The following is a 23,714-nucleotide window of genomic DNA, read 5'->3' on the forward strand; positions in this document are numbered from 1 at the left end:
TATGTTCTTCAGGACTCACCATTGGGTAATCCTTTGACTTTTGAGGACTCTCTTCTTCTATTCAATTTTTTTTGTGTTATCATGTTTATCTGGTTGGAAGTAGGGATTTTTTTTTAAGATTTTATTTCTTTATTTGTCAGAGAGAGAGAGAGAGAGCAGAATTGGGGGGAGGGGCAGAGGGAGAGGGAGAAGCAGGTTCTCCACTGAGCAAGGAGCCTGATGCGGAACTCGATCCCAGGACCCTGGAATCATGACTTAAGCTGAAAGCAGACACTTAACTGATTGAGCCACCCAGGTGTCCCAGAAGTGGGGATTCTGTGGCGATCCAGGAGTTGGCTTACTATTACTAACACATTACTTTACAATGATTCAGTCTACTTAATCATTTACTGCTAAATCTTCTTTGATTTATTGTAAAGGAGAGATCGGGCTTTTGAATAAAAGTATATATACTCAATATTTTAGAGAAATATGGTACAGAGGTATAGAAAAGTGAGTCTAAATATCCACGCTACATAACAGATAGCAAATTTGAGGCTCAGAGAGGCTCAGTGTGTTGCCAAAATTCATATAGTAAAGTGGGAAGAGAGCTAGGATTATAAAGGATTAACTTCCAAATCTAATTTCCCATCCAAGACTCTTCTCATCACTGTCCTTCTCATTGTTAGTGTTACAAGTAAGATCTCACTTGAGGGATGGGAACATGGTTCTTAGAGGCAGCAAAAAACTTGAGCAGAGGTGTATCAGAGGAAATAGGAATTCTGAGACAACTTTCTTCTGTGAAATTACCCATAACCTTTATTGAGCAGATTCTCAGTAGGATTTTTCTGAAAGACAAAATATTTTTTAAAAGAAGAAGGAGCAGCACTGTTCACATAACCTTTGTGCATTACATGGTGAGGCAGTGATTTACCTCAAATTCAATTTTTACATCCCTGTCAGGTATTTAAAAATGAGAAGAGACATTTAAAGATTATTGGAATGATTGGGTTCGTTATATTGTTGCTTTTTTTCTGATAATTGTCAAATCCAGTCTACCCTTGTCTATACTAGGAGCCTTATTTTGAGAATAAGTGATACCATTTTGAGTGTACTGGGAGAAAAAGGCAAGCAAAGATCATGCAAAAATCAATAGTTCTTTCTCTGTGTCATCTTATTTATGAGAGAGATGCACAAGAGAGGTCAACCAAAGCAGAAATAGGATCAATAGGTTTGCAAATTTTAATTGGGTCTTCTTTGGTTACTGCAAAAGAATCCTGTGTGTCCAGCTCTTTTGACGTTAAATGAATAAACTGCATATTTTTAAGAGGGCAGTAACTTGTCTTTCCTTAGAATTGTTTTCCCCAAGATTTTTTTTTTTAAACCTATTGAATTTAATAATGTGATAATGTAGAATTATTTCTACCTGGAGTAACTTTCTGTTCATTCAGTTAGTGCTCATTTCTCTTTAGAAAGTAAGGAAATGAACAGATTCCTTTATTAAAGAAAGCTAATGCAATCTCATTATCTCTTTATTTTTTCTATATTTTGTGCTATTTCATATTAGTACTATCTGCACCTTTAAATATATTTATTTTATTTACTGAGATCCTGCTCGTTTGATCTTTCACCAAGTCCAAAACATTGATTTAAGAAAAGTTTAGAAGTTTTTGGTTAGGAAATTCTGAAGTTGACTAAGAAACTAGCATTTTTTTCAAGCAACTATATTGACCAGAATGTGCTAGATTTTTTATATACATTATTTCTACTGATTTTCTTTGCTTTTTTTTTTTAAGATTTTATTTATTTGACACAGAGAGAGACAGCTAGAGAGGGAACATAAGCAGGGGGAGTGGGAGAGGAAGAAGCAGGCTTCCCACAGAGGAGGGAGCCCAATGCGGGGTTTGATCCCAGGACCTGGGATCTTGACCTGAGCCAAAGGCAGATGCTTAACAACTGAGCCACCCAGGCACCCCTCAACTGATTTTCAAACAAAATGAAACAAAACAAAACAAAACACCTCCTTGGGAGGTATTCATTTTTATTTGCGGGTATATAATATAATATGGATACCACATACAATATAATATATAATATATTGTTTTAAAAAGGTCAGGTCACAAGTATAAGAGGCTGTGCTGGCATTCAATTACACATTTGTGATAACAAGGCCTATAATCTTTGCATTTTTGTACAATTATCTAAAATGTTACTTAATATGTTGATAAATTTGACATGAAAATGGGTTTCCATGTTTCAATTAGATTATGTTGGAATAATCAGATTCATAGAAGACTCTTTAGGTCTGGCCTTCTCAGGGCATTTACTATACTTATCATCAAAGCAAGTGTATTGTTAGGGTCCAGCTGTGCATTATTTCCGAATTTACTTGACCCCAGATTTCCAATGGGAAACTTTTTAGAAGCTGTCCTTCCTATAATACTACAGAAAATACATGGGGGAAATTATATAAGGGAACCTACTGTTGTGTGATAATGTTCCTTCAGTCATAATGAATGTTCTCAGTAGACCCTAAAGCAATGAAAGTTATCTGGATGATTGTTTAGTATCCACCTGCAAATTTAGGGTAGTGTGCATATACAAATAAAATCTTGGGTCATGGAACAACCCTCTTAAAAGACTTGTTTACATGCTAAGAGGAAAAGTTGTGCAAATCTGTTTATTTGCTTCTTAAATATTATGAACTGTATTTGCCAGAGTTGGCCAAAGAGGAACATTATAATTCTGAAAATTATTGAATAGGGTCATAATATTATGTTTTAACTTAAATTAGGATAATTAAGTCTAACTAAAGCCATAGATCTTAATATGTTGTTCCAAAATAAATCCATAGTTTAAAAATTCAAACTATACAAGTTCAAACCCAAATAAGAAATAGTGATTAAAAAATGGCTCCGCTCATTGTGCTGTATGGTATTGCCTCATGAGTACTCAGAAATTTAACTTTCATGTTTTTCCACTAACACTGGATTATTCTGCAACCACACTACTACCTCTGTTGGTGATTTCTCATGCTGCTTCTCTGCTGGGTACAGATGTCCTTCTCTAGAAATCACTGAAATCACACTTCCTCAGATTCCCTGACAGGCCTCCTCTCTAGGTAACTTGCAGAATAGCTATGGTACGAGGCAGCTGAATTCTAACCAACAATTGCTTGATCTTTTCCATAATCAAGCCCCAGAGATGGCGATGTATCCATTTTTTGCTAGATGAACATTGCCTCCAGTCCTCATTTTCTACCTTCACTGTCCTCTTTCTGGGATGATTAACAATGAAAACAGCTCTTCAGTTTAAGGTATAGTATGTGGTCTGACTCTATGAACCTGCCAAGGCAATCAAAGACTCATTTCTGGACTTCTGTAGCATGTAGGTAATTTAGACTTACCATCATGTGTAGAACGTTAATGGTATGATTCAGGTAAACACCAACACCACTCTAAGGCCTGTTTTGTTTTTTTAATGATTTCTCTTCCATTGTGAAAAAATATCATTTTGATATTACATTCTCATAGTTTGAAAGGTGTCTGTTCTTAAACTCCCATGTTTTAAAGCTTAAGTAAACTAAGTAATAGCATATACACATGAAGACAAGTTTCTTACAACTTGTCAAGAAGTAGCAATAACATAGCAGAGGGGTGTCTACACACACACACACCAGTAAAAAGAAAACTTACACAAGGCTAAGTTTGAATATGTGCTTATGCCCTTAAGAACTACCTACTTTTTTTTTTATGTAAATTCCTGTACTCCATCTGGAGGTATACCAATTTAACAGGCATGAAATAGGCTTTAGGAATCTGCATTTTCATATATCACCAAGTGATTTGAAAACTGGAGATCTAGAAAATAAGTTTTAGAAAATGTCTTAAAATTATAGTCAATTTCTGGAGTGCTGAAATGTAAACTCAAGTAAAGGTAGTATTGTTAAAGAGATGATGTACCTTTTAAATCTGAAACAGCCCTTTTCATATGACTTCATTTAGACATTTCCCACAAACTGAATTGGTACTCATTTTACATTGGCCTGATTTGAAGTGCCTATTCTCCTGCTTCTACAGTTTTTTCCATTTTCAAAAATTAATTAATAAAAACAAAATCCTCTTGTCTCAAACAAACAAAATGAAAGCATTCTTGGAAAATCTAATGCAATGTTAAGATTAGATCACTGCTATGGCAACCTTGTTTCGCTTTCTCATTCAGTCCATACTAAACACATGTCAGTCTCTTAGTTGGTATCTTGCATCTCTAATATTCTTAGTGAAACAGTGTTGTAACATGAAAGCACTCTTCACTTTGGTTTCTAAGGATATTATCCAACAATACATCCCAGTCTTCTATGAACAATTCACATTAGCCAAACTGTCCTACTAAATTTCTCTTTCACATTTCATATGCATTCTTAACTATATACCTTTTTCTTGCAATTTTCTGCCTACAGAACTCTCCTTTTATTGAAGTCCAACTCTTCAAGAGTTACAAGTTTCAATATTTCTGTCTAAATACTCCATCTTTAACTGTTGATTCTCATATGAATTTCTAGTAGAATTTTTTGTGTGAACTAAATTTAGGATGGAGCTGATGTCATTTTATGCAGGCATTCATCAGATGTAAGTGTAAGTATACATAATGCATTCTACTATATATATTCTCTTCTCATGAACGTTCAGTCTCTTTATCTGAAGGTAGAATCATGCAAACTATTTACCCTTTTTTGCACTCATTTTTGTATTATGCACAGGGTAGACAAACACTATGTACTCAAAAAATAAGTGAGTAAGTTAGTATATGATTATAATGTTTATATAAAGGGGTATGTTTTCTCTTAAATTTAATACTTAGATAATATAGATTTCTCTATGGAAAAATAACATATTTTTACTTGGATGAGACATGAATCATGATCATTACTAAAATCAACAGAATTGTCAGTGTCTTAACAGCCCAGTCGGAAATTTACAGAACTATTTGTTTCAACAGCAAATGTTTTCCACTTGAGAAGTGTTAGCAGATCCTAAGGCATAAACACACACATTGGAGCATGAAAGAAGTTTTGTCTGCAGTTTGTGTGTTATGATTGTGGGAGTTGTTATGGCAGATGACACTTTGGTTAACAAAAGCTGTTAAATTTGCTTGGATTCACTGCAAAATTTGGATGTGTATGCAATTCATTTTTAATCATATGGTGTTATTTGGTACATTTTGAAATAGACCTTGTCTATGTGAACCACTATAATGCACACACCAAGCCAGATCCATGAACTTTTAAAATTCCTTGGAATTACTGAATTTGTTCCAAAATGGATCTGATTATCATTTATTGGACTATAGTCATCTAAAGGAGTTCTCTAGACCAGAGTTCTATTAGGAAGGGTAGGAATAAGGTATTCGGAGAATAGTTATAATATAGTGAGATGAGTAAAAAAAGAGAAAGCTTGCCGTTAGTGGAACAAAGTAGTCTAGAGACTTTGTTATATGTTACAGAAGGCAACAGGGAAAGGAAGACTTATTCTTTAAATGGGCTTGGGACAGATTATCTGCAATGTTGAGGAAAAAACATAGTTTTTTGTGGCAAAAGGTACATTTTAAATGGTTAGTGTGTGTGTAAAATTATTGAAAAATTATGATATGGAAGTAACTTTTTGTGAAAATTTGAAACACCTTTTTAAATTCTTAAGAGTGGAAATCTTGGCCAGAGATAAAAGAAGGAAATTTGACCAAGTTAAAATAATTTTTGAAGGTCAAATAATAGTAAATGCAAGAGTAAATGTGTGTAATATATGCTTATAAGTATTATATAAGAGTTTTATTCAAGTCCTTAAGTCCTTAAGATCTTGATATTTAAATGAATAAAAAAATATAATTTGGCTTTCCTTTAAGAAAAAAATTAGAAAGTCATATATTTGATTTTGTTCTTAGGAAAAAGAATTACATTAAATTAAAGGAAAAATGTGGAACAAATCTTTAGACCTAAAATACATCAATATTTGTTTTTACACTATGCTGTATTTAATTTTGTTACTAAGGAGTTTCAGGGGATATATAGAGTTGAGTACATTAAACAAAAATGAATTTAAAAAAGCTAATCAAGTTAAAAGTCCTTAAATGAAAGTGGGCATATATTTTTTAATATGGCGGTGCATATTTTTGCTATTTTAATGTGTATATATATATATACATATATATATACATAAATAAGGTGTGTTTGCATTAAAAAGAAAGCATAAATTTTTAAACAATTAAGAAGTTTATAATTTGTTCCATCATTACTCATGATTTCTCTCTACTTTTTCTCTCACCTTTAGTATAACACTGTAAAGAGTTTCATGCTGTCAGATTCTATAACAGATTCATAAAATATGCTTAGATGATTATTTAATGCCATGTGTGGCTAGTAATAGCAGTTTATGTTATAAAAATCTTTATTCAAAAATTTTAGTTCACTATTTCATCCAGGCATAAAAACCAGATTATAACTTTTGGTATTTGAAGTAATATCTTGTCTGAGGTTAACTTGCATAAAAATTTTAAGATAATCTTGATTATTTCTGATAGTTTCTAAATCTAAATACTTATTACATGGATTTACATTTACATATTAACATGAACAAAGGTTATAAACCTTGAATTTGCTAAAGAGGAATTATACCTAACACAAACATATGGAAAATATTGAACTATACTTGTTATGGGAAAAATCCAAATTAATATATTTATTAATATAAATTGTTAAATAGCAAAAAATTTTAAAAAACTAATCATCAACATAGAAAGAGTTCATTTAAGTGGAATTGAGCATTTCATATATATATTTTAAAGGTTTTATTTATTTGACAGAGAGACACAGTGAGAGAGGGAACACAAGCAGTGGGAGTGAGAGAGGAAGAAGCAGGCTTCCTGCTGAGCTAAGAGCCTGATGCAGGGCTGGATCCCAGGGTCCTGGGATCCTGACCTGAGCTGAAGGCAGATGCTTAAAGACTGAGCCATCCAGGTGCCCCAGCATTTCTTATATTTTTATAAAATAATTCTTTATAGTGGGGCGCCTGGGTGGCTCAGTCGGTTACGTGTCTGCTTTCGGCTCAGGTCATGATCCTAGGGTCCTGGGATCGAGCCCCACATCGGTCTTCCTGCTCGGCGGGGAGTCTGCTTCTCCCTCTGCCCCTCCCACTCTCTCTCTCTCTCTCTCTCTGTGTCAGATAAAAACAATAAAAAATCTTAAAAAAAAAAAAAATAATAATTCTTTATAGAAAATTAGAAAACATGAACCAGATTGTAAACATTATTTAAAAGCTTGCCTATTACTCAGATGTAAACACATTTTTACAAAATGCTTTAGAGATTTCTAAAACAATGCATAGCTATAGAAGTAGTGTGTAATTTGGTGTTGAGGTTAAGTGGTTCGTAAGAGAAAAATCTGATAAACAGTGTTAAAACATTAAAAAAAAACACATTATTTACTTAACTGGTAGTCTGTAGATAGAGCTCCAGATATAGTTAAGCAGATTTATGAAATCAGGTATGGAGTCACTTCTATGATATTCCTGGACTTTTTGTAGTTTCAAATCATACAGCTCAGCTTCCATGTCATATCCTTTGGATCTCAACTACAGGTGGGAAGCCAGCAGGTAGCCAGCATCATGACTGAGCTTTCTATCTTTACTCTTAAGAGACTTTAAAAGGCTTTCCCAGAGGTCCCAAATATGCTTCTCTTCAAGACTACATGCCAGAACTAGGTCATGCAGACCTACTGTTTTATAGGAAAGTCAAGGAAACTTAATGTTGAACCTTTTCAACCTTTATAAGATGGGAAGGCAAGGGAATATAAAAAGATTTTGGGAATCACTTTGGAAGGATCCAAAGGACAGTGTCTACCACAATAGATGTGCCTTTGTGAACTAGATGCTATTCATATCTGAGTATTAACATACATGCTTTACCTAAAACTAAGTGCAGATCCTTTGAAGTAATTCATGTTTTCAACACAAATATTAATTGTTGACTAGTACTTTGCTTCATGTATGCACTATCATTTATTCAAGTAATTTCCTATGAGCTGGTTTCTTTTATTTTCATTTTTAAAATAAACATTTGAAAGGAAATCTTGACACATAGCCATAGACATTCTTAATTATTCAAGGATGAATTACTATAAATTGTATTGCTGAGTAAAACTGTATGAGTAATTTTTTTTGTTTGTTTAAAATGTATAGGTTGCATAAACTTACAGCAGAAGTTTTTGAAACTACAAATGCATAAAATCAGGAAACAAAATTAACAGTTTCATCTCCACTATGGTGATAAACTTACTACAACTTGTCCCCTCCACTGAATACAAGTAAAAAATATACAAAATAAAACAATACCAAAACCAACAACCATCTGAAAATTCTGGAAATAAATAAAAGTACCAATACTGGAAAGGAGTAAAAACTTGGAAAAAGTCCTGTGCAAGACTGAATTTTCTGTTTTTGTTTGTATGTCTTATTTTTGCCCTGCAACTTTGCTCCAAGCACAAGCTTCACACAAGGAGTGATGCAGTGGCACAAAGGACTAAAATCCAAGAGAGTCCCATATTTCTTGCCAGAGAAATCAGGAAAAAGGACTTCAGTGTGCTGGAGAGCACATGACAGAAATCTAGAGAGGAGATTTTTCATGTTTTAATTGACATGAACTTTAGTCTAACCCATGATCTACACATGTGCAGCCCAAATCCAAACCAAAAGAGTAGAGTGTTAGGAAAAGAGAAGGGGTATCTGTAATATTCACTCAAGTCTCAGGTTCACTACTACTACTACTTCTTCTTCTTCTTTTAAGATTTTATTTATTTATTTGTCAGAGAGAGAGAGCACAAGCAGGTAGCGTGGCTGATAGATGCAGAGGGAGAAGCAGACTCCCTGTCAAGCAAGGAATCATATGTAGGACTCGATCACAGGACATTAGGATCATGACCTGAGCTGAAGGCAGACACTTAACTGACTGAGCCACCCAGGCATCCCCCAGATTCACTTCTCTGCATGCTGAGAACAGACACAAATAAGGCCTAGGTGATGCAGGTGAGACTTGAGCCACCCCCTACAGAGGCAAGAGAGAATATGCAGTCTAATGTAACCAGATGAATGCCCACAGAAACAAAAATATTGATATTGTCCAGGTAAGGATAATAGGACTCAGAGCCTACACAATAGAATATTCACAATATTCAGGATACAATGCACATTCCCACCATAAAAAGAACCAGGAAAATGTGGCCAATTTTCAAGGGAAAATTAATTAACAGATAACCATCACCAGACATATCAGATGTTGAAACTGTCTGAGAAATTTCAAATCAGATATTGAAACCATGTTCCATGAGATAAGAGAAAGAATATTTGCAATAAATAAATCTATAGAAATTATCTGCAGAGAAGTGAAAACTACACAAAGAAGAAAATAGATCTATTTTTAGAACTAAAAAATACAGTACCTGAAAATTTGTTGAAAAGTCTCACTGAAGCACAGAGGCAGAATAGAGGCAGATAGCAGAGGAAAAGAATCAGCTAATCTGAAACACATTACAATTATTCAACATAAAGAGCATAAGGAAACACATTAAAAAAATAACAGAATCTGGGCGCCTGGGTGGCTCAGTGGGTTAAGCCGCTGCCTTCGGCTCAGGTCATGATCTCAGGGTCCTGGGATCGAGTCCCGCATCGGGCTCTCTGCTCAGCAGGGAGCTGCTTCCCTCTCTCTCTCTGCCTGCCTCTCTGTCTACTTGTGATCTCTCTCTGTCAAATAAATAAATAAAATCTTTAAAAAAAAAAAAACAAAAACAGAATCTCAAGTAGGCATCCATGAGACAAAACCAAGAGGTATACCTTGCATGTAATTGGAGTCTTACAGGATAGGGGAAAATAATGGGACAGAAAAGAAATCAGAAAAAATAATGGCAAATTTGGTGACAGACAAATTTATAGACTTGGAAATCTCAGTGAACTCCAAGTAAGAAGAACTCAAGGAAATCCTGCCTAGGTATATTAAAATCAATTGTTAAAGCTTAAGATACAGGAAAAATATTTAAAGCAAATGTGTATTTGGAAACAATGATTTGAAAGGCAATGGTTGCTTCACCAGAAGTGAAACAACTCTGGAACTGACCTAACAAAATAAAAAAATGATACTTCGAAAGAAGTAAACTTAACTGCCTGTTGGAGCAAAATTTGCAATTTATAAATCAAGAAAAAGAAATTCCCATTATCAGTAATGTAACATCCATAGTACATGGCATATAAGAAAAATAATTATTTGGCATGCCAAGAACTGAGAAAATCTGACACAAACCCAGGAAATAAAACAATCAATTGAAACTGACCTGAGATAACTTATGTATTGAATTAAAAGATTAAAAAAATCATTTTTACTATATTAACAGACATAAAGAAAAATATGGTCATTATGCATAAAGAGGCTGGTAATTTGGCAAAAAATTGAAATTATAAAAATTAATTGGTGCACCAAGATGGCTCAGTTGGTTGAGAGAATGATTCTTGATTTCAACTCAGGTCATTAGATCAAATCATGTACTGGAGTCTGTGCTCAGCACAGAGTCTGCTTGAGATTCTCCCCCTCTGCCCCACTTGAGCTCTCTCTTTCTCTCAAATAAATAAATAAAATCTAAAAATGTAATCAAATGTAAAATCTAGAACTATAATTATAACAACTATTTTTAATTTATTTAATGGAAGATTGCAGATAGCAGGAGAGTCAGAGAGCTTGAGTGTAGGTCAGTAGAATTACCTAACCTGAAGAACATTAAAAAAATTAAAAATATATGAAAACAGAGTGCGTTGTGGGACAGGATTTCTACAGAAGTAAGATATATACAGGGAAATGATAATTCATTACAGCAGACTTTCCATTAGAATTGATAGAGGACATAAAATAGTGGAATGATTTTTAGAGAGTGCAAGAAACATCAAAATAATACTGTTAATGTGAAATTCAACAGACTTTAATTTTTTAAAATTATAATAATACAGACATTTTTGGAGAAAAAAGGGAAATTGCCACCAGCTGGTTTAAATTATAAGAAATACTAAATAACCATTTTCAAAATGAAAGTAATTGATGCCAAATGGATTTTAAGATCTATAGGAATTTAACTGTAAGTTTCAGAAATCATAAGTATGTAGGTATATAAAAATAATTATTTTAAATGTAGGTTCATTAAAAAGCATCCACTAAAGGAAAAAGTACAACAATGCTTTAAGTTTATAATTATGTGGGATCATATGCTAGATATGATGACTCCAGCATAACAGACAGGGTAAATAAGTGAAATAAAAACTATTACAAGTTTCTTACATTTTATGTGAAATGATGTGTTAATCTTAAATACAATGTGATCTATTGGTAATGCATATTCTAATTCCTAAGAGAATCCATAATGAAAAATGCAAAATGGTAAGCCCAAACTCAAACATCTCAAGAGCTACATTGAATGTAAATAGACTAAAGATTCCAACGTAAAGGAAAAGATTGAAAAAAAAAAAACACTTTATACTTTCAATAAGAGACTCAATCTCAATTTCAATACAAACACACAGGTGAAAAGCAAAATGGATAAAGAAGATATGAGATCTACATACATATATATAGGAATATTACTCAGCCATCTAAAAGAATGTGGGTGGAGTTAGAGTGTATTATACTAAGCAAAATAAGTCTGTTGGAGAAACACCACATGGTCTCACTCATATGGGGAATTTAAGAAACAAAACAGATGAACATGGGGAAGAAAGAAAAATAAAATAAGATGAAGACAGAGAGGGAGGCAAACCATAACAGACTCTTAACTCTAGGAAACAGCTGAGGTTTGCTGGAGGGGAGGAGGTTGAGGAGATGAAGTAACTGGATGTTGAGCATTAGGGAGGGTACATGATGTGATAACACTGGTTGTTTTATGCAACTGATGAATCACTGAACTCTACCTCTGAAACTAATAATACAGTGTATGTTAACTAAAGTGAATTTAAATAAGAAATTTTTAAAAATGATAAAAAAGTATACACCATGCAGAAAGTTAGCATATGAAGTCTGGAGGAACTTTAACAATATCATGGAAAATAGTCTTAAAGACAAGTATTACCAGAGAAAAACTGGTACAGCAGTAAAGATATAAGGCTCAATTCTTCAGGAAGAATGAACACTTATACATGTGTATGTATCCAAAGCAGAACCTCAAAATACAGTAAGTAAAACTGAGAAAACCAAAGGCAAAAACATGCAAATGCATTATCTGAGCTGGACATTTTAACACCTCTCACTAATGGATAAAAACAAGTATGGAAAAAGGTCAATAATATAAAAAATGTAAACAACACAATTATCCACCTTGAACTAATTATTATTACAGAACACTACACACAATAAGGACAAAATGCTTATTCTCTCAAATTCATAAAAAATGTTCACCAATACTGATCATATGGTGCAGCATACAATATGTTTCCATGAATAAGTCAAACACTACAGAGTATATACTCTGAGTATAAAATTATAAGTCAAGAAAAGCATATTACAGTGGAGATTAAAATTAAGATATCAAAATTTTCCAAATATATGAAAAATAAACAACAAAATTTCAAACAACCTATTGGTCAAAGGAGGAATCACAAAAGAAATCAGAAAATATGCTGAACTATGTTCTGAACTGTTTGGCAATTAAAACATGGTAAATCAAACTCAGAGATGCATTTTAAGCAACAACTAGGAAGGAAATTTATGCTATAAATATATATTTTTCTTCTTTCAAAAGGAAAAAATAAAAGGTTTGAATTTAATGACCTAAGTTCCCACCCTGTGAACCTAGAAAAGAAGGCAATATTCACTATGAGATAAAAAGAAGGAAAAAAAGTAGCAACAATAAGAGTAGAAATAAATTTAAAAAGGAAGCAAATAGAGGAGACTAAAGATAAAAGTTTAGTTTTTGAAATAATGAACAGAACTGGCTAGGTCCTTAGCAAAACAGATCAAGATATACAATTTGTCATGTAAAATATGAACACATTGTTATGCAAATGCCAATCATAAGAAAACTAAAGACCACTCAATTTCAAAAGCATTGTGGATAATGCACCACAAAATAGATTATAAAATAAATAGCAATATAATATGTATTTTTCTTTCTATATTAGCATATACATTCTTAGTTTTCCTTTGGGTAAAATTATTGAAATAATTCACCAACTTAAGGACTCAAATGCATATTACCAATTACCAGTGAAAGAAGATTAGAAATGTTTCGAGTTGTGTTAGCACTGTATAAGCATGCTCATTTCCCTTAAATGATATTATCTCTGATTATTTAAAAAAATCTATCCAACCTGATAAAATTGATAGTCTGTTAAATTTAATCTTGCTGGGGCGCCTGGGTGGCTCAGTGGGTTAAAGCCTCTGCCTTTGGCTCAGGTCATGATCTCAGTGTCCGGGGATGGAGCCCCTCATTGGGCTCTCTGCTCAGCGGGGAGCCTACTTCCCTCCTCTCTCTCTGCCTGCCTCTCTGCCTAGTTGTGATCTCTGCCTGTCAAATAAATAAATAAAATCTTAAAAAAATTAATCTTGCTATTCTTTGTTTATAAAAGAACTTAAAAAAAACAGACATGGCATGATTATACTAGAAGCAATAGAAAATGCAGCTAAATATATATTTTTAAAATAAAATCTTACTCTCCATCATTAGCATTATGGTTGTAGTAAGCTTCAGACATGAGTGGCAGCTTCAGACGTAAGTGGCAACTGTTTTTGTATTATTAAACCACTTGAGATTCACCTCCTTGCCATTCTCCCCTCCTTTCTCCAACCCTGAAGGCAGACTAAAGTAAACACCTAAATCAGGCTCTAACAATCCTATACTCTCTCCCAACAATTCACAATTAGTGCTTAGCAGTGAAATTTGGACTTGGGAGACAATTTTCCCATTGTGCTTCAGGAAGAAAAAGAAATGAATTCTTAAAGAAAGAATAACAAAGCAGAGGTGAAAGAGATACAGAGACTGGGGTAGGTAGTGGTCAAGGGAGAATGATGGAATCAACTTGCTTTCAAGGTCTGCGTAGTCACTAAACTAAGCTTAGATCAAATTTTGTGTGTCCTTGGAGCTCATAATCAGTCTGCATAGTCAGCTTAGAGCTGTGACAGCTTAGCAATAGCCCAGAGCTTGATGAAGTTGTTAGGACCACACACTATCTCTACAGTGCAACAATTCACCAACTTGTAGCAACTGATTCTGTAATTAGTGTTGCCAATTCTCCCTATAGAAATTGTTCTAGTGTTATATCTAAATCAAATTATCTATTCCACTGAATTTCCCATCAGCATTAGTTAAACGAGTTTTTTTTCTTCTCTCTTTTTTTTAAAGAATACATTTGACCAACATTTTTATATTCAACCACATTTAAAATATGGACTACAAAAGTAAGTGCTTTTGTTTAAGCACAAGTGGAAAAAATAATTAAAGTTATACTTTGGATCATTATATCTACAGAAAAAAATAATACAATTTAAATAGAATTATTAGAGACGTGTATGGCCATCACAGAGCTTTTAATTGACCTATTTGTAATTTCCTCTGGCGTATGTATAGAGATGTGTGTGCTTTACATCACAAAATAATATACAGAATCAAATAGGTAATTTAGATCAACTTGTTGTCTTATAACAAGTTAATGTTTCAATAAGTCTTATTAAAATATAATTATGTAAGTAATAAATATGTGGTTAGAATTAAGTTCCCCAAGTTTTTGTCAATGAACTCTTGTTCAAGTAATTTATAAGAGAAATGTACTTCTATATTCACAATATTTAATTTTTTTCAAGTTGGGGTTTTTAAAAGAAAACATTAGATTGGGGAAAATCAAAACATTTATTAGTTTTAGGGTGGTAAATCTGAATTGGAAAGTTTGACTTAAAACTGTAGCCAGGAGCATTTATTCCTTGCTGCCATATATATTTATACATCTATAAGTTAGAGCTTGGAGTCTGCCCATGAGGAAGATTGTATTTATAGAACATAGCAGACAGTATTTACTGACTTTATCCAATAGGATATATTACCTTTCTCAAATGAGGACACATTTTAAAGAGATAAAGAGAGATGAGTTTTACAGTTGGGTTTCTAAGAACGCAGGTTCTGTTTTGCCCCCAAAATTTCTTGGAATTGGGCTTGTTAAGAGATCCAGTTTTCAGCAGTCCAAAAAAGGAGGAAAAGGGCAAGGACCTGAGAACAGTAATACTGTAACACTTTAACTCTATTAAACAGGACAGCATGAACCAATGCATTTAAGATGATTACCACTCCACCCATGAATTAACTTATCCTTAGGAAAATGGGCATAACAGATGAAAGATGTGGTGTTTCTCATGTAAGAAACATCATGGGAAGAAGGACACAATTGAAGAGAGAATCTGCAAACAAAAATGAACAGATTAATCAAAAGTATTTCCTCTTCTCTAATAACAGCTTATTTAAACCCAAGGAAAATCAATGTCAAATAATAACTCACTAGATGGAGCTATTGTTGATTATAATCAAAATGAAACCATAGCTTTTGTAGCATAATTATTAGGATCAACAGATGACCTAGCTATCATTAAGGACACCAATAACATATTGGCTTTCAAAGAACATGTCTTACCGTATGAACCCAGCTACTGTGGATGACATGGAAAGTCTGGTAAATCTGTGGGATGAACAAAAACAGTAGTTTTAGTATACATCTGAATCAAATTTGTGTGCACAGGCACACAAGTGCATCTGTTATGTATGCATAAACGAAGACCCAGAAACTGTATCAGTAAATTAGTGTCAGCGTCAGATTAGAACTCAGTGATTTGGGGCACAGAGTTCCTGTCAATATATACAACCTTATATTACATTCTGTTCCTAAGTCAAAATTGTGTTTTTTGCTTCAATGCATTCAGAGCTTGGATAGTCTAAAAGAGTTAATACTTTTGCCAAAGTCATCTCTTTAAAACTGCCTGATAATATGAGAACCTGGATCTTTAAAAATAAAATATTTTACTGACTTTGGTGATATTATGGGAAATTTATTCCTTGTTAGAGATGTGCAGAGATCTTGAGCTTTTCTGTCACCAATTCATCTGAAGACAACATGAATATTTTTGGAACAGCCTGATTTAATTAAAAGTTCAATGAAGGTCGAAGTCAGTAAGGGACTCAGATGTTAAAATATGTACTTTTATTTCATGGGACCAGCTTTGCCATAAAGTAACATCTATTAACAATGAATTTGAATGTGGGATCAGAGTAACAATGCTATATTTTAGAATTATTTATTTGGTCTTTATTATACTTTAGAAACAAAGCTATTCATACTTATTTGGAGGAAAAATTAGAATGAATGATATGCGAGGTCTACCTTTTATTGTTTAAATTTTGGGAAGATCTTTATCACTATTTAGAAATAGATTATGTTTTTGTTTTTGTATGAAAATTCTCTCTCAAGCCTTATTAAATTTATTGCAACTCTCACAGTGAAGGTCAGCAAATAGTAAGGGTGTCTGTTAAATAAATAAAACAAAAAGTACTCTCTATTTTACTCATTTAGTTCCCAGACTAGCCTTCATAAAGTCTCCATGGGTGATGACAATAGGTTTTGTTATGTAAGATGTCACCTTGCTAACATCACAGGGTTGTTTTAGCCTATAGCATAGATTAAATGATGACTAAAATGATGATTATTTTCATTGTTTTATGTCACAAAAAGCCTAAGTATAAAACTCATTTTAAAACTTAAATTAGCATGGCATTTCTTTATTGGACAGATAAAAACTGAATTTTTATTTTTATTTTATACATTTGTTATTTATCAATGAGTTAATCACTCATCCAGGTAATTCTTTTAACAAACTTCTAATGTGAACAAACAAGAGAAAAAGTACAAACAAAAGGAAAGGCAAAAAGGCAGTGTGGGACATAAAGATGGAGGAATTTATTTAGGCTCCTTGGAAATGTAGGCATTATGCTAAGCATGTTAAAAAAAAAACACGAAATAAAAAAAATTTAATGGGTATATCTTGGTGTCGAAGAGTCAGAGAAAGAGTAAAAATTTAAGAAGATATTAACTTATTTAATGAAAAAATAAATAAAGGAATTCCAGTTTGAACTACAATGTGGAAAGAACTTAGAGTTGCTATTACTATGTTTATAATATAAATCGAAACAGTAAAAATCAGTATCTTCTTGTACCCAACAGCGAACTGAAATTGGAAGGCAAAGTTCCTCTCTGAAATCTGGATCAGAAGCTACTGGGGCCATAAACTGGTTTAGCACTAAATCTTAATTTTGGCAAATTCTTAGAGGTGGAGTATAGACCAGCATGTGAGTGAGAAACTTATGGGAGTCACAGTCTTAAAAAGGCTATTCCTTTCTTGGATTTTACCTATAGGAGTCTCACTAAATTCTTGTAATAAAGATTCAAAAAAGATTCCCTTACAGCTCTGGTAGGAGAGAAGAAGACTAATCATTATGAAATATGCCACAGAGTTCTCCGTAACAATGGTCTATTCCCTAAGGAAAACTGGTTACTGGATATTAGACTATGATTCCAATTATAAGACATTCTGGATGGACAAAGCTATAGCAATTATAATAAGACTGAAAGTTGCCAGGTTTTCAGGTGATAGAAGGATTGAGTAGATGAAGTGCAGGGGAAGTTTTAGGGTGGTTAAAATATTCTGTATGATCCTGTAATTGTGGACCCATGACACTACATTTGTCAAACTCCATACAACTTTGTAGTACAAGAGTGAATCTCAGTATATACAATCTTAAACAAATCATTTAGGAAGTCAAAGGAACGTAAGAGAGAATATATAAAATGCAAGAAGGAAATACAACTGTATTATAAATGTGTAAAGTAACCTCACTGGAGAGGATGGAGGAAAAATGTAGATCTAAGTAATTTAAGAAATAAGCAGAATTTGTAATATTAAAGGCAAGGGAGATCTTACCTAAGCAGTGCACTGTAGTTGATGATGTTATTTCCCAGAGGAGTACAGGATAACAATTCTGATACCATTATAAATGTTTATGGGAACTGAAAAATTAAGTAAATGATGGTAAATTGTGGGATCTACATTTCTCACTGTTAGAGAGTATGAGGTTACACATAAGGAAGGGGAGGAGGCTAGAATTGTCCATGTAGTAATGAGTTAGAGTTGGGGACATCAGTATAAATTCACAATCAGCTATATAATAGTACAGGTGGCTACATATATAAAAATTATAATTATGTGAGTATATATATATATATATATCACTTCATGTGCATATATTTCATACATTAGTATATGCACATATATTTTCTTGCTCTGTTTGCCAAGAGGGCCTAAAAGCAAGAACACATCAATAAAAAAGATCCCACCAAATGCCAGATCTTAGTTTTATAATACCATTCAGAAATAAAAAAGATACAAAGATTCTAGCTTAAATGGCTGATCCTAAGACTGGAGAAGGAAACACAATATCAGCATGAAGAATCTTGTGGTGCTTGAAAGTAAGGAAATCGCCCCCTCCCCTAAATAAAAAACACAGCTGGAGGGGGCTGAGATGTTGGTATAGTAGCAGGACCCTAGACTCCTCTCATGGCTCGAACACAACTACATAACTATCGAGTCATTCTAAATATTCAAGAAATCAGCCTGAGAACTGACAGAACACTCTCCACAGCTAGAAGAAAAGAGATCACATCGAGTAAAGTAGCAAGTGTGGAGATGTATGCCACAGAAATGGATTGTGGGTGCTATAGAGGGGTGGGAGCCTTGGTCATGGAGAAAGACAAGAAAGAGAGGAGCACACAGGGGAATCCACAGGGAGAACATTTCCCCAAAACCATTTGCTAGGAAAATGAGAGGGGCTGATTTTTGTGAATTCTTGCAACCACTGGGGTTTGAAGACTGGAGTTTTAAAGTTGGGCAGGCTTGGGTCAGGATAGAGCCCTGAGGGCACTGCCCTGCTCCTGAAGAGAAGGTAGGCAGGTAACCTGATGGCAGTGGCATGGCATGATCTGAGGAACATTTGGCGCACACAGTGGGGCTATCATCCGCTCTTCTTGGAACACATCTGTGAGAGACCATATTCACAGAGATGCCTCTCCTGGGACAAAAGAGCTGGTGAGAGCCATGTCCCTACCCCACCCCTCAGCATTGGTGCAGAGCCATCTGTCTGCCAAGGGCTGGTAGCCCAAAGACCAGCTACCTAGCCTGCTTGCTCCAAGTCCCACATCTTTGTGCAATGGTGCATCTGTCCTCCTCAGTCAAACTTCCCACAGTCCTAGTGCAGTGAGACCTTCCCACAGAAGAGCAGTTCAGGCCCCTGCCCACACCATGTACCAAAAGCCAGGAGTTCTAAAAGTCAGCAGTCTTGGCCAGGATAGAGAGCAGAGTGCACTATGATTTTCCTGGAGATAAGTCAGGCAAACAACACAGAGACAGACAGTGTAAAAATCGCAATCTGAAAAATGTCTGGGACACATTGCAGGGAGAATATTCAATCTTCTTAGAGTGCTTCCCTGAGAACAGAAGGCATAGAAACACTTTTCAAGGGCTAAAGGAGCTGGCTGGTGCCATTTTTCTCCCCTATCCCTCAGCATAAGCACAGAACTAACTTTGGTACACAGCAGAGCACCACACTGGTGGACTAACCTGCTCACACAAGGTCTCACACCCCTGCACTTCTCTGGTACTGCTCTTCTCACTAAAGTTTGCCTCAGTCTGATTGAGGTGGGCCCCTCCCCCAGAAGACCAGGAGAAACCTCTGCCAATACCACCTCTCCTAACCAGAGAGTTCTTCAAGGCGATAGTACTAGTAGAAGTAGCCTCAGGTCTCATTTAACAAGCCAGACCTACAGCACACCTAGTTATAGCTCACCACACTCTGGTCAAGGTCCAAACAATGTCCACTGCAGACAAGGAAAACTCAGGAGATAGCAGCCTGAAAGATAAAGCTGCAAAACAGCAGCAGAGTGCACATAGAACACACTAGAGACACTACCTGAAGCACCAGGCCCTGGACAATATAGGACCTCTTCTTCATAAAGCCATCACTCTTAGGGACAGGAAACATAAGACTTTTTTCTTTTTTCTTTCTTCCTTTCTTTTAGAGTAAGAGAGAGAGGGTTGGGAGGGGCAGAGGGAGAGGGAGAGAGAGAATCTCAAGAAGGCTCCATGCCCAGTGCAGAGCCCGACTTGAGGCTTGAACTTAGGATCCTGAGATCATGACCTAAGCTGAAATCAAGAGTAGAAACTTAACCCAATAAGCCACACAGGTGTTCCAACAGCCTTCTCTAAAAAACAGAAAAGGCCAAGACAAAAGGCCAAGAGAGAAGAATTCATCCCAAATGAAAGAAGAAGATAAGGTCACAGCCAAAGGTCCAAGCAAAACAGATAGAAGTAACATGCTTGATGGAGAATTTAAAGCAACATCACAAGGATACTCACTGAGCTTCAGAAAAGAATGGTAGATTTCAGGAAGACCCTTACTGCAGAGATAAAATAGTAAAAATGAATCAGTCAGAAATGAAAAATGCAGTAACTGAGATTGGAAACAGGCTTGATGTAATGGACACAATGCTGGAAGAAACAGAACAGATAAGTGATTAGAAGACGAAATAATGGAAAATTATGAAGTCGAACAAAAGAGAGAAGAATTATGAAACATGAAAGTAGACTTAGGGAACTCAGTGATTCCATCAAACGTAATAACATTTGTATCATAGAAATCCCAGAAGAAGAGAGAGAAAAGAGGGAAGAAAATATATTTGAGGAAATAATAGCTGAAAAGTTCCCTAATCTGGGGAAGGAAACAAACATCCAGATCCAGGGGACAGAGAGAACTCCCATCAAAATCAACAAAAGCAGGCCAACACCAAGACATTTTGCAATTAAAATTTCAAAATATAGCAACAAAGAACCTTAAAAGCCGCAAGACAAAAGGAGTCCTTAATTTACTAAGCAAGACCCATAAAGCTATCTGCAGATTTCTCAACAGAAAATTGGCAAGTCAGAAGGGAAGGATAGATATATTCAATTTGCTGAGTGGGAAAAATCTCCAGCCAAAAATATTCTATTCAGAAAGGCTATCATTCAGAATAGAAGGAGATATAAAGAGTTTCCCAGACAAATAAAAGCTAAAGGAGTTCATGACCACTAAATCATCAATGCAAGAAAAAAAAAGGGATTCTTTGAGTGGGAAGGAAAGACCAAAAGTCACAAAGACAAGAAAGCAACAGAGAAAATCTCCAGAAATGACAAAACAAGTAATAAAATGGCACAAAATAAGTATATATCAATAATTACTTTGAATGTAAATGGACTAAAGGCTCCAATCAGAAGGCAGAGTGTGTCTGAAACAACACCACCACCAACAACAAAAAAACAACAAAAAACCTTGACCCATGCATATGCGGCCTATAACAGACCAATTTTAGACCTAAAGACACCTGCAGATTGAAAGCAAGGAGATGGAAAACAATTTATCATGCTCATGGATGTCAAAAGACAGCTGGAGTAGCCATGCTTGTAACAGACAAGCTAGACTTTTAAAACAGATTGTAACAAGAGATGAAGAAGAGCACTATGTCGTAATAAAGGGGACCATCCAACAAGTATATCTAGCAATTGTGAGTATTTATGACCCCAATATAAGACCACACAAATGTATAGAACAAACATAAAGAAATTAATTGATAGTGATACAGTAATAGTAGGGGACTTTAAAACCACACTTACGTCAATGGACAGATCATCTAAGCAGAAAACCAACAAGGAAACAATGGTTTAGAATGACACACTGGACTAGAGGGACTTAATAGATATATTCAGAACATTTCATCCTAAAGCAGGAGAATATGCATTCTTTTTAAGTGCATATGAAACATTCTACAGAATAGATCACATACTAAGCCACAAATCATGCCCTAACATGAAAAAAAAAATGGAGATTATACCATGCATTTTTTTTTTTTTACCACAACACTATGAAACTTGAAGTCAACCACAAGAAAAAATTTGGAAGGACCACAATTACATGGAGATTACAACATGCTACTAAAGAATGAAGGGGGTCAGTCAGGAAATCAAAGAAGAAATAAAAAAAATACATGGAAACAAATGGAAATGAAAACACAATGGTCCAAAACCTTTGGGATGTAGCAAAAGCCATCTGAAGAGAGAAACATATAGCAATACAGACCTACATCAAAAACTAAGAAAAATCTCAAATAAAAGAACTAGAAAAAGAACAATAAAGCCTAAAGCCTGAGGAAAGAGAGAAATAAGAAATATTAGAGAAGAAATAAATTATATAGAGACTAAATAAATAAATAAATAAATAAATAAAAAATAGAACAGAACAATGAAACCAGTAGCTAGCATTGAAAAAATTAACAAAACCGATAAGCCCCTAGCCAGACTTATCCAAAAGAAAAGAGAATGGACCCAAATAAATAAAATCACAAATAAGAGAGAATAGATTAACAAATACCACCATAGAAATAAAGAAAAATGAGAATACTATGAAAAAATGTATGTCAATAAATTGGAAAAACTGGGAAAAAATTCTTGTAATATATAAATTACCAAAACTGAAATGGGAAGAAATAAAAAACTTGAACAGACTGATAACCAGCCCCCCAAAATAAATAAATAAGTAATCAGAATTCCTTCATAATCACAAGTCCAAGGCCAGTTGGCTTCATAGATGAATTCTACCAAAAGTTTAAAGAAGAGTTAATACCTATTCTTCTCAAACTATTTCAAATTCATTCTGTGAATGAATCCAAATTCATTCTGTGAGGCCATCATTACCCTAATACCAAAACCAGATAAAGATACCATAAATGGTAAGATTTCTTTTTCTTTTTTTTTTCTTTCTTTCTTTCTTTTTTTTTTTTTTTTTTGACTTTGGGGATGGTTATGTTCTATGGTGAGTGCTGTGAAGTGTGTAAGCCTGATGATTCAGATGATTCATAGACCTGTACTCTTGGGGCAAATAATACATTATAGGTTATTTAAAAAATAATAATAATAATAAAAATTTGTAGTTGGAGAACTCCCAAAAAGAAAATAAAGTTAGAAAATGTTAAAAAAAAAAAGATACCACAAAAAAGGGAATTATAGGCTAATAGCTCTGATGAACATAGATGCAAAAATTCTCCATAAAATACTAGTAAATCAAATCCAATGGTACATTAAAAGAATTATTCTCCATTATCAGGTGGCATTTATTTCCAGGCTGCAAGAGTGGTTTAATATTAACAAATCAATCAATGCAATACATACATCACATTAATAAAAGAAAGGGTAAGAATCATATCTTCATTTTAACAGATGCAGAAAAACATCTGATAAAGTACAACATCCATTCATGATAAAATCCACAACAAAGTAGGGTTAAAATGAATGTACTTCAATATAATAAAGGCCATATACACAAATCTCACAGCTAATATCACCCACAATGGGGAAAAACTGAAAGCTCTTACTTATGGTTGGCAACAAGACAGGAATGTCCACTCTCACTACTAATACTTAATATAATACTGGAAGTCCTAGCCACAGCAATTACAAAACAAAAAGAAAAGTCATCCAAATCAGCAAGGAAGAAATCAAACTTTCATTATTTGCAGATGACATGAAATTCTTTATAGAAAACCCTAATT

The sequence above is a fragment of the Enhydra lutris genome, unplaced genomic scaffold (genome assembly GCF_002288905.1).
Source record: "Enhydra lutris kenyoni isolate GAN:26980312 unplaced genomic scaffold, ASM228890v2 scaffoldscaffold12, whole genome shotgun sequence".
Taxonomy (NCBI): domain Eukaryota; kingdom Metazoa; phylum Chordata; class Mammalia; order Carnivora; family Mustelidae; genus Enhydra; species Enhydra lutris.